The sequence below is a fragment of the Colius striatus genome, chromosome W (assembly GCF_028858725.1).
Source record: "Colius striatus isolate bColStr4 chromosome W, bColStr4.1.hap1, whole genome shotgun sequence".
Lineage (NCBI taxonomy): Eukaryota > Metazoa > Chordata > Aves > Coliiformes > Coliidae > Colius > Colius striatus.
The window spans coordinates 33506557-33524629 of NC_084789.1; positions in this window are offsets into that span (position 1 = coordinate 33506557).

The window sequence follows — 18073 nt, forward strand, 5'->3', positions numbered from 1 at the left end:
AAGAGCCGAGCATCAGTTATCCGTTTTTCCGCCTTTTGTTGTAATACCTCCCCCGAATGTTGTGGGGAGAAAACACCTTTAACTCCCCTCCAAAGGTAACAAATAAAAGGTTTTCTAACATCAGGCAGGCTAGACAGAGGAGCATTAATCAAATCCACTTTTAAATTCTCAAAGTCTCTTTCATCTTCTTTGGGCCATTTAACTAATCCATCTCGACCTAATTTCTGGTACAGAAATTTTACCTTCTTAATAAAATTTTCAATCCATTGTCTGCAATATCCAACAGACCTAAAAGCTGTCTAACTTGTCTCTTACTCTTTGGAGCTTGTAGGGACAGTATCCCATTTACTCGATCTGGATCAAGTTTCTTACTTCCCTTTATAAACCAGTGTCCCAAATATTTTACCTTTTCTTCAGTAAACAGTAATTTAGATTTAGACACTTTAAACCCTTGTAAACTCAGGAAATTAAGCAATTTAACACTTTCCTGTCTAACAACTTCTTCATCTCTCCCTGCTAATAATAAATTGTCCACATATTGAACTAAAATAGCTTCTTTGCCTAACTCATAATTTCTCAAGATCTGTTCTAGCGCTTGTCCAAAAAGATTGGGAGACTCTGTAAATCCCTGTGGTAATACAGTCCATCTCAACTGTTGTTTTTTATGGGTGTCAGGATCTTCACATTCAAAAGCAGAATAATCCCTGCACTCCTCTTTCAGGGAACATGCCTAAAAGGCATCCTTAAGGTCTACTCAAGTGACTCAATAAGGTGTGCGGGTTAGCTACCACAGGGAACCTAGTAATAGTTCTCTTGTTTATCTCCCGGAGGTCATGTATTAATCTATAAGTCCCATCAGATTTCTTTTCTGGCAATATGGGAGTATTGTAAGGGGACATACAGGGCTCAAGTAGTCCCTTAGATATTAGTCTTTCTATTTCTGGTTAATCCTTGTCTACCTTCTTGTGACAAGGGGTACTGCTTTACCTTTACCGGCAGCCCAAGTTTTTTCCTAAGTCTATAATTAAGTCTCTCCCTACTAAATTATGATCAGCCTCGGGAACTAACAAAAATGATCCTACAGCATATTTTTACTGCTTCAGATTCTATCAGTACCTCCTTCACAAGAGGTACTTTAAATGGTTCCCCTTTTTCCCCTACTACTTGTGCTTTCTCTGAAGATATCTTACACCCCTGGGGCAATCACTGGATTGTAGATCTCTCAGTCCCAGAGTCCACTAAAAATTCTACTTCCTGACACTGAGGACCTAACTTCAGTTTTATCAAGGGCTCGATTACTCTTGTGGTCCTCGGCAAAGAGAGCCCCTGACTCCCCCTCTTCTTTCTTTTAAACATTCCATTGTCCTTTGATTCCTTTTTTCTTTTTTTTCCTGATGAATGCACCTGTCTCCCAGGCTTTTGTTTCCCTTTCTAGCCCTTTTTCTTGCCAATCTTCTAATTTTTAATGCTTTGTTAATATTCTGTCCCTGGGGAACAGACTCTCTGTTTCCCTGCACAATGATGGCTCGTAGGTCTGCCATATGGGCTCTGTTGTCCGCCATCTGATTATTCCAATTGGGCCTTTGCAAGGGCCATTTCACATGTGCGTCTGGTCCTGCCTGGTGCTGTTGATCCCAGATTCTCATTCCTGCTCTTCGAATCATTTCCCTTTCCTCCTTTGTGAATAATATAGTTCATCCCAGGTATACAGATTCAGCCCTAAGAACTGATCTAATCTCTCAGACACAGCCAGAGGATCCTCTACCAAATCTCCTCTTCGGGTGGGCTTTCTTTTCCTTAAGAGCGAACAAGGATACCTTATTAGAAGGTTGGGGTATCCAGAGACTTGCATATTCAATTTCCTCTTGGGTAACGGTCTTATCATTTACCCACAAATTGAGGTCTGCTCATAACCAGTCCTCAAAAGACCCAAATATGGACCAAATCATATGGAGATTTCCTAATGACTCTTCCCCCCCAAACTTCCATACAGTAATGTACCATCTTTTGCTTACTCTTTTGTCTTCTACAGGGGGAATCATTCCAAAATTTTATCATCATCCCCAGAGGACTTTCTAGGGGAATACCTGGCAGCCTATCCTTATGGCCACCCATGGGATCAGAAGGCTTACACTTCCTCTGTCCAGTCTTCAAGAGTGCCCTTGACTCGTTCTCACAATCGTTCCCCTCGGTGACCCACGCCCTCGCGGGCAATGGGAACTGCACTACTGGAGGGTCCGCACTCACTTGGTCTCCTTGAGACCTCTCAGTCACTCGCACTCTAGGATACCCACCCCGACCGAACGGAATCACGCAAATACTTACCCAATCCAGGGTCTTCGTTCGGACAAAATTCGTGGACAAAAATTATGGGGTACTGCAGGTTTATTTGCTTATTTGCCAAATTTAGAAGGGGTTCGGAATACAGAGTTTGGCAAGGGAATTTCCCACACCAGGGCCATCCGCAGATGGGACGCCCCCCTAGTCTGGGAATCCAATACCAAATTTACCTGTATCGGAGTCACGGCACCAAATTGTTATAAGTTGCTGTGATAAAGTTAAGTACCCAATTTAAATGACTCACAGATCAAATTTATTAAGCAAGCAGCAAATAAGCAAAACAGCGCTGGGCGACCAGGAGACTCTGCTCCACCAACGATGTGCGGCCCCCCCCCCCCCCCTTATCACAGTCCTTTTATACAGTCCTTATCGGTCCGGTGCATCGCTCCCTGGTGTACTCTGCCCATGTGCCCGTCTTGTTACTAGGGAGTCTTCCACTGCCTCCTGGTGGTCGCAAGGTGGTCGCTGGGGTGAAGTCGGTAGTCTTCCTCTAGTGGCCCGCTCATGAACTCTTCTCTTGACTCTTATCAGCCCATGCACAACCTATTGTACCTGCTATAAGCACCTTAGCCAACTGCACCTGTGCACATTGTAGAGACTTTACGGTTAAAGTTTTACAAGACTTTTACAATGACTTTAAATGGTTCCTTGCACAACTATTCTTTCATGATTTGAGACAACGAACATGACCTCTTCCATTAGAACCCCATGTAGTATATCAGCCAGTACTGTGTCACATTTGCAGCTACTTTCCTGAGGGAGCTATCTCTAATCCCACTCACTTGGACTGTTGACCGCCCATTGAAAAACTACATGCTGACGGTAGAAGTTATACTACTGCCGATGGGAGCTAAAAGAAAGCAGGAAGGGAGACCCCACATACAATACTAAGTAGGTCCCCATGTAGTCTATCAGCCAGCACTGTGTCACATTTACAGCTTCTTTCGTGTAGGAGCTATCTCCAATCGCACTCAGTTTGACTGCTCAACTCTGAAAAAATATATGCTGTCACTTAAATTATACCACTGCCTATGGGAGCTATAAAAAAGCTGGAAGGCAGACCCCACCTACAGTAGTGTGAAATATGTTGCCTTGATTCGTGTCAATGTGGATCAACGAATATGGATGATAATTTTTGGTAGCTTTATTTGTTCTTGTGTAACTTGTTCCTGCTTTTCCTAAGAGCAGCTTGACAGGTGTCTTGGAAGACTAGCTTGAACCAAGTTTTGCTAAGGAGGGTGTTTCTGCTTCTTGTAACAGGAGCTTGGCAGATGTTTTGGGGAGATTAGCTTGAACCAGTTTTGCAGAGATATACACACGGAGGTCGCCTGGGGGGCACCGTGAGGAAGACTACTGACTTCCTCCAACCACCACCTAAAGAGGGTGAAAAAGATCCTCGAGATGGAACAAAGCATGCGCGAGAAGCAGAGGACCCCTTCCCAGAAATGATTAACATTTTTCAGCCCCTTCGAGTAAAAGTCATGAATACGTATAAGGCCTACCCTACTTAATGCGAACTTGGGATGTGACGGGCGTGCTTCCTGATAGAGCAGAGGCTCTCAGTGCACCCAGCGCTGTTTGCTTGCTCTTATTCATCCAATAAGTTCCTAAACGCAACCGGAATCCTGCTCGGGGATACTTTATTTATCACAACTGGGGACTCGTCCAGGATGGTCTTGGTTCCTGAATTCTGACTTGATTTAGGAGGGGCACCCCACCATTTGGTTGCTCTTGATCAGGTCGGGTCAGGACTAACACCAGCCTGAACCTGAATAGAGGCAAGCAAAGAATTTGATTTTTATAAGCTCCCTTGCCGGCTGCAGCAGTTTATTTTGCCCATAATTCTGCGCGTGAAGATCTGAACGAAGACGACGGAGTCGTAAGTATTTAAGGCGTATCCCGTTCAGTTGGGTGGGTTTCGGTTGCCTGTGTGTGTAAGAGTGTGATTGAGACGGAACCTGGTTCCGAAGCGAGTGTGGAGGTCTTCTAACCGCGGTTCCAATCTCCCGCGAGGGACTTGGCCGGTGAAGGACCAAAGCGATTCCTATAGTATTCATGGGTGGGTGATAGGTCCTAAACCCCCTGCAAGGCACTCTTACTGGTAACCAAGGGCTGTAGGAATTGCCACAGTAAAATTCCTAGATGGGTCAGAAAAAGTCAAAGACCCAGGACCTAAAGAAAGGGAGCAAATTACCAGACATACCGTCAGAAAGTCCATTAGGAATAATGATTAGGGATTGGAATGAAAGGGGCCCCAGAAAAGGAAAAAGTAAATTCAAATTAGTCCAATATTGTATGATTGAATGGCCAAAGAAACCTTTAAAGCCACATATCTTTTGGCCTGTTTTTGGATCTTTTGAGGACTGGATTTGCCAGGCCTTAAATATATACGTTAATTCAAAGGAACCTTTTTGTCAGGAGGAAAGTGATTATGCAGGATTATGGGTTAGGACTTCACGTCCTTTTCCGGCCTCAATACTTACATTGAAAGCAAATGAAAAGTTTGAGGAAGAAGAAGGGAATAAAAATGGAAAAGTAAAGGAAAAAGATGATAAATGGGAGCCACTGGATAACTTACCGCCTCCATATTCTAACAATCCACCTCCGGTGGCGGCTCCCGCCCGGGTGGCCGTAGTACCCCCACCAGTGCCACCGTTGCCCCTGTCTCCACCACCAACACCACCGGAATTAGATCTACCTCCCGCTGCATGTACACGAAGTAGGACTGCCACATCTGAGGGAGCTTCTCTATATCCCTTACGAGAGGTACCCCTCGGAGGTAATCAGGGAGGCATTGGGTTTTTGGCAGTCCCTTTAAATACCACAGATGTAAGAAATTTTAAGAAAGAAATGGGGACCCTATTAGATGATCCCCTTGGGGTAGCTGAAAAATTAGGCCAATTCTTAGGCCCCAATACTTATACCTGGGAAGAAACACAGTCTATTTTAGGGATCTTATTTACTGCTGAGGAAAGGGGTATGATTAGACAAGCTGGAATGACAATTTGGGAAAGACAAAATTAGACTGGACCTCCTGGGGATCATAAATGGCCAAATATGGACCCTCACTGGGATCATCAACAACCCCAAGGGAGGCAGAACATGAGAGACCTGAGAACATGAATTATCCAAGGGATAAGAGAAGCGGTCCCCCGAGGACAAAACATTAATAAAGCATTTAATGAGGAACAAGGGAAAAACGAATCACCAACGGAATGGTTAGAAAGGTTAAGAAAAAGTTTACAAATGTATTCTGGAATAGATCCAAATACAGTGGCTGGGACTGCACTCCTTAGAACACAATTTGTAGCAAAATCTTGGGGGGATATAAGAAGAAAATTGGAAACATTAGAAGACTGGCAAAATAGAGGGTTAGAGGAATTACTTAGAGAAGCTCAAAAAGTCTACATAAGGAGGGACGAAGAAAAGCAAAAAGCAAAAGCAAAAATCTTTGTAGCAGCCATAAGAGAGAGTAAGGAAGCTGAAATCTCATCTGGGGAGAAAGGGAAAAAGAAAATAGAGATGACACCCCAGGGACCACCTTCTAGAGAGAGGTCTGGTATTCCCGTCTGTTACTACTGTAACAAGAAGGGGCATATTCAGAAGAACTGTAGAAAACGGGAACAAGATGAAAAAATGTTTAAAGAAGAATAGGGGAGTCAGGGGCTATATTTGTTGGGGACTTCAACATCAACAGAGCCCTTGATAAAATTATTAATAGGTCCCCATAAGGAAGAAGTTTTATTTTTAGTCGATACGGGTGCTGAAAAGTCAACCATCCAAAAGCTCCCAAAAGGGATAGAAAAAGAGAAAAATTATATGTCAGTAATTGGGGCAAAAGGAGAACCCTTTAAAGTGCCCATTCTAAAAGATGTAGAAATAGAGTCAGAGAAGAAAATTTACCTTAATGATTTGTTGCTACTCCCTGAAGCAGAATATAATTTACTGGGGAGAGATCTGATCCTGAAATTAAATGTAAGCATCCAGAGTCAAGGGGACAAGTTACAGATTAAGTTATATCCCCTAACACAAGAAGATGAGAAAAATATGAATCCCTTAGTATGGTATAAAGAGGGAGAAACTGGAAAAATACAAATGGATCCCATAAGTGTTCAAATAATAGACCCACATCGCCCAATAAGAATCAAACAATACCCCATATCCATGGAAGGTTGGAAGGGGTTAAAAACGGTGGTTGACAGACTTTTAGAACAGGGGACTTTGGAACCCTGTATGTCACCCCACAATACACCTATCCTCCCTGTAAAGAAACCAGATGGATTATATAGAATGGTACAAGATCTAAGGGCTGTAAATCAGCGAACCATCACTAAATTCCCTGTGGTGGCAAATCCTTATACTCTATTGAGTCATATTTCTCCAAAATATACTTGGTATAGTGTGATAGATTTAAAAGATGCATTTCGGGCTTGTCCTTTGGACGAGGGGTCCAGAGATTATTTTGCTTTTGAATGGGAGGATCCTGAGACAGGACGAAAGCAACAACTAAGATGGACCGTGCTGCCACAGGGATTTACGGAATCACCGAATTTATTTGGACAAACTTTCGAAAGAATTTTGCAGGATTTTATAATACCCAAAGAAATTAAATTATTGCAGTATGTAGATGATCTATTAGTGGCAGGGGAAACTGAGGAAGAGACTCGAAAGGCTACCATAAAGTTGTTAAACTTTTTGGGAAAGAGAGGATTGAAAGTGTCCCGGTCAAAATTACAATTTGTAGAACAAGAAGTAAAATACCGAGGACATTGGCTAAATAGAGGAAGAAAAAAATTAGACCCCGAACGAGTATCTGGGATTTTATCTTTAAGACCACCAAAAACAAAAAAAGAAATTCGACAGATATTAGGATTGTTAGGATATTGCAGACCATGGCTTGAAAATTATAGTGAGAAAGTAAAATTTTTTATATAACAAATTAACTAACAACCAGCTTAAGTGGCTTGCAGAAGATGACCAGAGATTTGAGGAAATAAAAAGTGCATTAATACAAGCACCTGTACTGAGTCTCCCAGACTTAGAGAAACCTTTTTATCTTTTTGTAAATACCTCAAATCAAACAGCGTATGGAGTCCTCACTCAGGACTGGGCAGGAACCAAAAAGCCCGTGGGATATTGCTCTAAACTACTTGACCCAGTAAGCAGAGGACGGCCTGCTTGTCTCCAAGCCCTAGTCACGACGGCTTTATTAATAGAGGAAGCCGGGAAAATTACCTTTAGTGCACCCTTAAAGGTGTACACCCCACATAATGTTAGGACAGTTTTACAACAAAAAGCAGAAAAATGGTTAACGGATAGTCGGATTTTAAAATATGAAGCAATATTAATAGATTCTCCTGACCTAGAATTAAAAGTAACATCTGCACAGAGTCCAGCACAATTTTTATTTGGAGAACCATTAGAGGTACTACAACACAATTGTTTAGAAATAATCGAGACCCAAACAAAAGTTAGACCTGACTTAAGAGATACTGAACTAAAAGAAGGGGAAATACTGTTCATCGATGGATCTTCTCAAATGGTGGAGGGAAAGAGAAAATCGGGGTATGCAATAATAAATAAAGGGTTAGACATAGTAGAGTCAGGACCCTTGAGCCCAACATGGTCAGCTCAAGCTTGTGAGTTGTATGCCCTTTATAGGGTCTTAGAATTATTGAAAGGAAAGAGCGGGACTATATTCACAGACTCTAAATATGCGTATGGGATAGTACACACTTTTGGAAAAATTTGGGAAGAAAGAGGCTTAATTGATACCCAAGGGAAGAATTTAATACATCAAGAATTAATAATAAAAATCCTAAAAACTCTAAGGGAACCAAAGAAAATAGCCATAGTACATGTAAGAGGACACCAAAAAGGATTAGATTACCGAACTAGAGGAAATAACTTAGCAGATAAGGAAGTTCAGGAAGCAGCTCTCAGGCCTCAGACGATTAAAGTCTGTGTAGTACAAACTAAGAGGGGCAACAATGAAAAGGAACAAGAATAAAGAGAAAAGAAATTTACCCCTGAGGAATTAAATAAGTTGGAGAAAATAGGGGCCAAATTAGAACAAGGGAAATGGATGTTACCTGATGGGCGGGAAATGTTGTCAAAAGCTAGACACGTTATGGAACGCTTACACGCACAAACGCATTGGGGTACCAAAGCATTAAGTGATCATTTTCTTAAACAATTTGGATGTATTGGAATCTTTGAAATAATAAAGCAAATTACACGGGGTTGCTTAACATGTCAAAAGATAAATAAGAAAATATTTTGACAAGTAGTAACTGGAGGAAGAAAAACAGCTTACAGACCTTTTGAAAGAGTGCAAGTTGATTTTACAGAATTACCCAAGGTGGGAAGGGTAAAATACTTACTAGTAATCGTGGATCACTTAACACAATGGGTAGAGGCTTACCCTGTGGCACGAGCCATGGCACAGATGGTAGTAAAAATTTTATTAGAACACTTAGTACCTAGATATGGGATAATCCAGTACATAGACTCAGACCAAGGCACGCACTTTACTTCTAAAGTAATAAAATTATTATGTCAATCACTAGGTATCCAGTGGGAATACCATACTCCCTGGCACCCACAGAGTTCGGGAAAAGTAGAAAGGATGAATCAAACAATAAAACAACAGCTAGCTAAATTGATGATTGAGACCCAAATGTCTTGGACAAAGTGCTTGCCATTGGCACTTTTGAGTATAAGAACTAAACCCCACAGTGAAACTGGATTATCACCATATGAAATGTTATATGGCATGCCCTATTCCCAAGGGATGCCTCTAGAGAACAATGTAATTGAGGATCAAACTATCCAGAAATATGTGGTAACCATTGGAAAAAGATTAAAAGAATTAAGGGAAATTGGGATGTTAGCCCAGACTCCACCGCTTGGATTTGCAATTCACCAATTAGAACCAGGAGATAAAGTTCTAATAAAAGCATGGAAGGAAGAAACCTTATCTCCTCTCTGGGAGGGACCTTTTCTTGTTTTATTAACTACAGAGACGGCTGTGAGAAGTGCTGAAAAGGGATGGACCCACGTTTCGCAAGTAAAAGGTCCAGTGAAAGAATGGAAAGTCGCATCTGAGCCTGGAGAGACTAAATTGACCTTCAGACGATCTTGAAAGAGCACGCAACAACGGAGACTTTGTGACGGTAACTGAGAGTGGTGGTAAGATCATTTTGGGAAAAATTCCCTCCCTCAACACCTAAGCACGCTTTGAAGATAGAGTGCTATTACAATAAGGTAGGGAGAAACTCCACACAAGTTTAAAGGACTGTAAGGCCACGTGTTAGAAACTGAACTAAATAAACCCGGAAATCCCTTTAATACTGAAGTTTGGCAAAAACCATATGAGTCTCATCTAGCATGATCCATATGAGACCCCTGAAGAATACCCCTGCTGCCGTGAAGATGAATAACCCCGCTGCTGGAAGCACCCCAGTAGGCGGTGGAGGCAGAGGAGTAAAAAGGTGGGGTTTGATTTTGTTTGTATGGATCAACCTAATCCTACATGGAGTTTCAGCCGATTCGTGCTCCAAATGCTACCAACAAGTGGCATATGGGAAACAAACGGTGTCAACTCTGGCCTATCATACCCACATAAATGCTGGGTGTTATAAAAGAACTCAATTGGAAAAATGCCAAACAGCGGGATTGACTCTTTGGGTAGCTGAGAATCTTGGAGACAAGACAAGAAGAGTAGTCCATGGCTATGGAACTTGTCCCAAGGGAGAGAAATATATATGTTTCACTCAAGGAGGAATGTGGGGGTATTCAGATGGAGGAGGACAACAAGATAGATTTAAAGAAGAATTAGTAAAGAATGTTACACGAAGATTAAAAACAAATCGCAACTGACCTCCTTCAACTTCAAAAACATTATATGAAAAACTCAAAGAAAGGATGAGCACATGGGGTTTACCAACTAAAGGACAGAATTTATTTGTAGATTTGATGCAGAAAATAGCTACAGAACTGAATGTATCCTCTTGTTGGATATGTGGAGGGACTCAGATGACTGAGCAGTGGCCATGGAGAGGAGACAGTGTGGAACCCCAACAATTATTAGAATGGAACAACACCCATAAATCCAGCACAAACAGACCTGAAGGATGGGTGCTAAGTCATGAAGTAATAGGCCAGTTTTGTATATCTAGAAATAGCAGTGATTTTACACAATATGTTGGACATACAACTTGCAAAATGATCTTGACCACTAACTCAACAAGTAGTACCTGGTGGCCAAAGTCACCCAATGGGTACTGGACTACCAACTGCTCTGGCAATCAAATTCAATGTTGGAAAAACAAAATGAATGCAAACCCATTTGAAGAAATTAGGGATTTGAAGTCCTTTTGGGAAAACCCTAGAAAAACAAATAGCAATTGGAAGTCTCCTGATGGGCTATTTTGGATATGTGGGCAAAGAGCATATAACGAATTACCAAAGAGATGGAGAGGTAGCTGTACCACTGGAATGATCCAACCCGCCTTTTTTTTGCTGCCAAAAATGAAAAATAATCATTTGGGAATACCTTTGTATGAGACCCTGAACCGAAGAAAGAGAAGTATATTAATAGGGGGAGCACAAAAGTGGAAAGATAATGAATGGCCCCCTGAACGAATCATTAATTATTATGACCCAGCTACATGGGCACAAGATGGAAGTTGGGGTTATAGAACCCCTATCTACATGCTAAACCGTATCATTCGGTTACAAGCAGTAGTTGAAATAATTACTAATCAAACTGCTTGGGCTTTAGAATTAGTAGCAAAACAATTATCTCAAACTCGAGCAGCCGTGTATCAGAATCGGTTAGCCTTGGATTATCTACTGGCAGCAGAAGGAGGCGTGTGTGGAAAATTTAATACATCTGAATGTTGTATAGAAATTGATGATCATGGGGATACAATTACAAAGATTGCAAATGAAATTAAACGAGTCGCACATGTACCTGTACAACGATGGGACTCAATTTTGAAGAATGACTGGTGGGATAATTTATTTGGCGGTGTTTGGTGGAAGAAATTAGGATTTATGATATTATGTTCAATATTAAGCTTATTGTTTTTACCTTGTATGATCCCATGTTTCATTAGACTGATCCACTCTATAATCCAAGCTATGCAAATTACTGCTATGCCCAGAGATCCTGAAAAAGCAACAAGCAGTAAAACCAACCCTTTGATGATATTAAAATTGAAGGAAGATCCAAAATTGATATCAATCAAACAAGTATTAAGTCCATTAGAAGCTAAAACATGAATCGAGCATCAAAAAGAAAATGGGGGATTGTGAAATATGTTGCCTTGATTCGTGTCAATGTGGATCAACGAATATGGATGATAATTTTTGGTAGCTTTATTTGTTCTTGTGTAACTTGTTCTTGCGCTTCGTAACGGCAGCTTGACAGGTGTCTTGGAAGACTAGCTTGAACCAGGTTTTGCTAAGGAGGGTGTTTCTGCTTCTTGTAACAGCAGCTTGGCAGATGTTTTGGGGAGATTAGCTTGAACCAGTTTTGCAGAGATATACACACGGAGATCGCCTGGGGGGCACCGTGAGGAAGACTACTGACTTCCTTCAACGACCACCTAAAGAGGGTGAAAAAGACCCCCGAGATGGAACAAAGCATGCGTGAGAAGCAGAGGACCCCTTCCCAGAAATGATTAACATTTTTCAGCCCCTTCGAGTAAAAGTCATGAATACGTATAAGGCCTACCCTACTTAATGCGAACTCGGGATGTGACGGGTGTGCGACCTGATAGAGCAGAGGCTCTCAGTGCACCCAGCGCTGTTTGCTTGCTCTTATTCATCCAATAAATTCCTAAACTCAACCGGAATCCTGTTCGGGAATACTTCATTTATCACAGTAGTAAGTAGGTCCCCATGTAGTGTATCAGCCAGCACTGTGTCACATTTGTACCTACTTTCTTTTGGGAGTTATCTCCAATCCCACTCACTTGGACTGCTCAGCTCCCATTGAAAAAATACTTTCTTTCCGTTAAGTTATACCACTGCGCATGGGAGCTACAAGAAAGCAGGAAGGCAGACCTTACCTACAGTAGCAAGTAGGTCCCCATGTAGACTATCAGCCAGCACTGTGTCACATTTGCAGCTGCTTTCCTGTGGGAGCTATCTCCAATGACACTCACTTTGACTGCTCAACTCCCATTTAAAAAATACAGACTGTCGGTTAAGTAATACCACTGCGTATGGAAGCTACAAGAAAGCAGGAAGGCAGAAGCCACCTACAGTAGCAAGTAGGTCCCCATGTAGTCTATCAGCCAGGACTGTGTCACATTTGCATCTGTTTTCCTGTGGGAGCTATCTTTAATCCCACTCACTTGGACTGCTCAACTCCCATTAAAAAAGTACAGACTGTCGGTAGAAGTTATACCACTGCGTATGGGAGCTACAAGACAGCAGGAAGGCAGAAGCCACCTACGGTAGCAAGTAGGTCCCCATGTAGACTATCAGCCAGCACTGTGTCACATTTGCAGCTGCTTTCCTGTGGGAGCTATCTCCAATGACACTCACTTTGACTGCTCAACTCCCATTAAAAAAGTACAGACTGTCGGTAGAAGTTATACCACTGCGCATGGGAGCTACAAGAAAGCAGGAAGGCAGAAGCCACCTACAGTAGCAAGTAGGTCCCCATGTAGTCTATCAGCCAGGACTGTGTCACATTTGCATCTGTTTTCCTTTGGGAGCTATCTCCAATAACACTCAGTTATCGTCCTGCGCTGCACCCCCATCCGACTCTGTCCACTTGGCATTCCTCTGCAAGTCGTCCCAGGGGTAACTCGGCGGGCTGGGCTCGAATGGGAAGCAGCTCTCCTGCGGGGGCTCTGCTTTGAAGCCCCTTCGTCTCTCTGACTTTGCAAAAACTCTTGTGTAGAGAAGAACTTTTTTTTTTTTCGATGTGTTTCGATGGTCTCTTGTCGCTCAAGTTTCTTTAATACTTCCTGCAGGAACCTGTCCGTTGCGTTTTCTGTCTCCTTCAGCCTCGGCGCAACGGTGAATGCCTGGGCTGCAGTCATTTCTTTTAAAGTATTTATCATGTCTCTCTAAACGAGACCTAAATCTTTACTGATCTTACTATTGTCCTTATCATCACTAATAGTGGCTTCCCAGAGAAGGTTTCCAATTTCTCGCCACTCACCAGAAAAGGGAGGTGAGGCATAATTAGTCCCAACACCAAACAGTCCAGCTGTTGGCTCGACTACAGTCTCAGGCATATCAAGCCGCTGAGTTACAGCAGCGGCCAAATCCTTTTCCAACTTATACTTGTTCAAACAGTTAATTACTTCTCTCCACTGTTTCACTAGTTTCCGAGCAGTCTTATCTTCATCTATAACCAAGTCCCAAAGACAAGCCCCATATGCTCTCCACTCCTCCTCACCAGATAAATCGGTCAGTTTTAAGTCCACTCCCCGTTTTTCTAAAAAGCGATGTAGAAGTGAGAGTGCTACCTTCTTATCCATGTTGCTGGCTCCTCGTCTCACCACAACCTGTAGTCACTCCCCCGGGTACAGCAAACTCTGCTTGGGATCCGGTAGGCTTCCACCTCCTATGACTGCCTCTGCCTTTGGATTTTCAAGTCTCAGCTCCCCGTAGGCAGGCTATTTACCCGGTAACATCCAGTGAGGGTCCCTGTTCGGGCGCCATGTGCCGCGAAGTTTTCGGCTCCTGGCCTAAAAACCAGACTCGAAGTCTGAAAAACAGGCTTGAAGCCTGAAAACCAGGCTCGAAGCCTGAAACCAGGCTCGAAGCCTGAAAAATGAACCAGACTCAAAGCCTGAAAAACCCAGTCTCAAAGCCTGAAAAACCAGCTCCAAGCCTACTTCATGCGGCGATCAACCCAGAGTCCGAATCTCAGCTGGGTGGGAAGAAATCAGTCCTACTCAATGTGAGTGATGGCAGAAATCTTCTTCTTTACTGAGAGCAGGCTCTAACTTATACACACAGCAGCTTCAAAGCTAGCTCAGCAACAGCAGCTAATAGATTACATTTTCTTGTTCATCCTACTTGCGGTTTCTGCGATAAGCAAGCTCCCTCACATTTTCCCATCTTTTTTTTCCCCTAAGTTGTTTACCACTTTTAGTCGAAAACAGTCCGACCTTGAGAAAACAGAAAGCGACCTGCTGTCTACATGACAGCAACTGCTTTAACCATGGCTCTGACTCTGGTTTTGATTGTGCATTAAATTCATATAACTAGAGCTCAGGCTGCCTTGCCCCAACAGGCCTAAAATTATATCCCGGGATCCATGTCCATGCTCCCTCATTTTTCCTCCACACATCTACAGTAGTAAGTAGGTCTCCATGCAGTCTATCAGCCAGCACTGTGTCACATTTGCAGCTGCTTTCTTTTGAGAGCTATCTTCAATCCCACTCATTTGGACTGCTCAGCTCCAATTGAAAACATATCTGCTGTCGGTTAAGTTAAGCACTCCGTATGAGAGCTACAAGAAAGCAGGAAGGCAGACCCCACCTACAGTAGTAAGTAAGTCCCCATGTAATATATCAGCCAGCACTGTGTCACATTTGCAGCTGCTTTCCTGTGGGCGCTATCTCCAATCCCAGTAATGTGGACTGCTAATCTCCCATTAAAAAAATACAGACTGTCGGTAGAAGTTATACCACTGAGTATGGGAGCTACAAGAAAGAAAGAAGGAAGACCCCACGTACAGTAGTATGTGGACCCCAATGTAGTCTATCAGCCAGCACTGTTTCACATTTGCACCTGCTTTCCTGTGGGAGCTATCTCCAAAACCACTCACTTGGACTGCTCAATGCCCATTGAAAAAATATATGCTGTCGCTTAAGTTATACCACTGCGTATGGGAGCTACAAGAAAGCAGGAAGGGAGACTCAACTTACAGTAGTAAGTAGGTCCCCATGTAGTCTCTCAGCCAGCGCTGTGTAACCTTTGAAGCTTCTTTTCTGTGGCCGCTATCTGCAAACCCACTCACTTGAACTGCTCAATGCCCATTGAAAAAATACATGGTGTCGGTTAAGTTATACCACTGCGTATGGGAGCTAATAGAAAGCAGGAAGGCAGACCCCACCTACAGTAGTAAGTAGGTCCCTATGTAGTCTCTCAGCCAGCACTGTGTCACCTTTAAAGTTGTTTTCCTGTGGAAGCTATCTCCAATCACAGGCTCTTGGCCTCATCATATCCCTTTTAAAATTCATTCTGTCGTTAGAAGTCATACCACTGCGTATGGGAGCTACAAGAAAACAGGAAGACAGACCCCACCTACAGTAGTAAGTAGATCCCCATGTAGTCTATCAGCCAGCACTGTGTCACATTTGCACCTGCTTTCCTGTGGGAACTATCTCCTATCCCACTCACTTGGACTGATCAACTCCATTGAAAAAATATAGACTCTCGGTAGAAGTTATACCACTGCGTATAGGAGCTACAAGAAAGCAGGAAGGCTGACCTCACCTACAGTAGTAAGTAGATCACCATGTAGTCTATCAGCCAGCACTGTGTCACATTTTCAGCTGCTTTCAAGTGGCAGCTATCTCCAATAACACTCACTTGTACTGTCCAGGTCACATTGAAAAAATATATGCTGCTGCTGAAGTTATACCACTGCGTATGGGAGCTACAAGAAAGCAGGAAGGCAGACCAACTTAAAGCAGTAAGTACGTCCTCATGTAGTCTATCAGCAAGCACTGTGTCACATTTTCAACTGCTTTTCTGTAATAGCTATCTCCAAACCCACTCACTTGATCTGCTCAAATCCGATTGAAAAAATACAGACTGTCGGTAGAAGTTATACCACTGAGTATGGGAGCTACAAGAAAGCAGGAAGAGAGACCCCACCTACAGTAGTAAGCAGGCCCCAATGTAGTCTATCAGCATGTACTGTGTCACAGCTGCACCTGCTTTTCTGTGGGAACTATCTCCAATCCCAGTCACTTTCACTGCTCAACGCCCATTGAAAAAATATTTGCTCTCCGTTAAGCTATACCAAAGCATATGGGAGCTACAAGAAAGAAGGAAGGCAGACCTCACCTACATCAGTAAGTAAATCCACATGTAGTCTATCAGCCAGCACTGTGTCACATTTTCAGCTGCTTTCCCGTGAGACCTATCTCCAATAACACTCACTTGGACTGCTCAGATCCCATTGAATAAATATATGCTGTCGGTTAAGTTTTACCACTGTGTATGGGAGCTACAAGAAAGTAGGAAGGCAGAGCAAAGTACAGAATTAAGTAGGTCACCATGTGGTCTCTCAGCCAGCACTGTCACATTTGCAGCTTCTTTCCTGTGGGAGCTATCTCATATCCCACGCTCTTGGCCTCGTGTGCACCCTTTAAAAATAGATTCTGTCGGTAGAAGTTATATGACTGCATATGGGATCTACAAGAAAGCAGGATGGCAGTCCCCAACTACAGTGTTAACTAGATCCCCATGTAGTCTAACAACCAGCACTGTGTAACATTTGCAGCTGCTTTCCTGTGGGACCTATCTCAAATCCCAGGCACTTGGACTGCTCAACTCCCATTGAAAAAATACAGACTCTCGGTAGAAGTTATACCACTGCGTATGGGAGCTACAAGAAGGCAGGAAGGCAGACCTAACCGCCAGTAGTAAGTCCCCATGTAGACTATCATCCAGCACAGTGTCACATTTGCTCCTGCTTTCCTATGTGAGCTATCTCCAATCCCAGTTACTTGGACTGCTCAACTCCTATTGAAAAAACATATGCTGTTGGTAGAAGTTATACCACTGCGTATGGGAGCTACAGGAAAGCAGGAAGGCAGATCCCACCTACAGTAGTAATGGGTCCCCATGTGGTGTATCAGCCAGCACTGTGTCACATTTGCAGCTTCTTTCCTGTGGGAGCTATCTCCAATCCAACTCTTTTGGACTGCTCAGGTCCCATTGAAAAAATACAGACTGTTGGTACAAGTTATACCACTGCGTATGAGAGCTACAATAAAGCAGAAATCCAGATCCCACCTACAGTAGTAAGTAGATCCCCATGTAGTCTATCAGCCAGCACTGTGTCACATTTGCACCTGCTTTCCTGTGGGAGCTATCTCTAATCCCACTCACTTGGACTGCTCAGCTCTCATTGAAAAAATACATGCTGGCGTTAGAAGGTATACGACTGCCTATGGGAGCTACAAGAAAGCAGGAAGGGAGATCCCACCTACAGTAGTAAGTAGGTCCCCATGTAGTCTCTCAGCCAGCACTGTGTCATATTTGAAACTGCTTTCCTTTGGGAGCTATCTCCAATTCCACTCACATGGACTGCTCAGCTCCCATTGAAAAAATTCATGCTTTCCGTTAAGTTACACCACTGCTTATGAGAGCTACAAGAAAGCAGGAAGGGAGACCCCACCTAGGTAGTAAGAAAGTCCACATGTAGTCTGTCAGGCAGCACTGTCACATTTGCACCTGCTTCCTGTGGGAGCTATCTCCAATCCCACTCACTTGGACTGCTCAGTTCCCATTACAAAAAATATATGCTGTCGTTTAAGTTATACTACTGCATATGGGAGCTACAAAAAAGCTGGAAGGAATACCACACCTACAGTAGTAAGTAGGCCCCCATGTAGTCTCTCAGTCAACAGTGTGTCACTTATGAAGATTCTTTCCTGTAGGAGCTATCTCCAATCCCACGCAATTGTCCTCGTCAGCTCTCTTTAAAAATACAGACTGTCGGTAGAAGTTATACCACTGC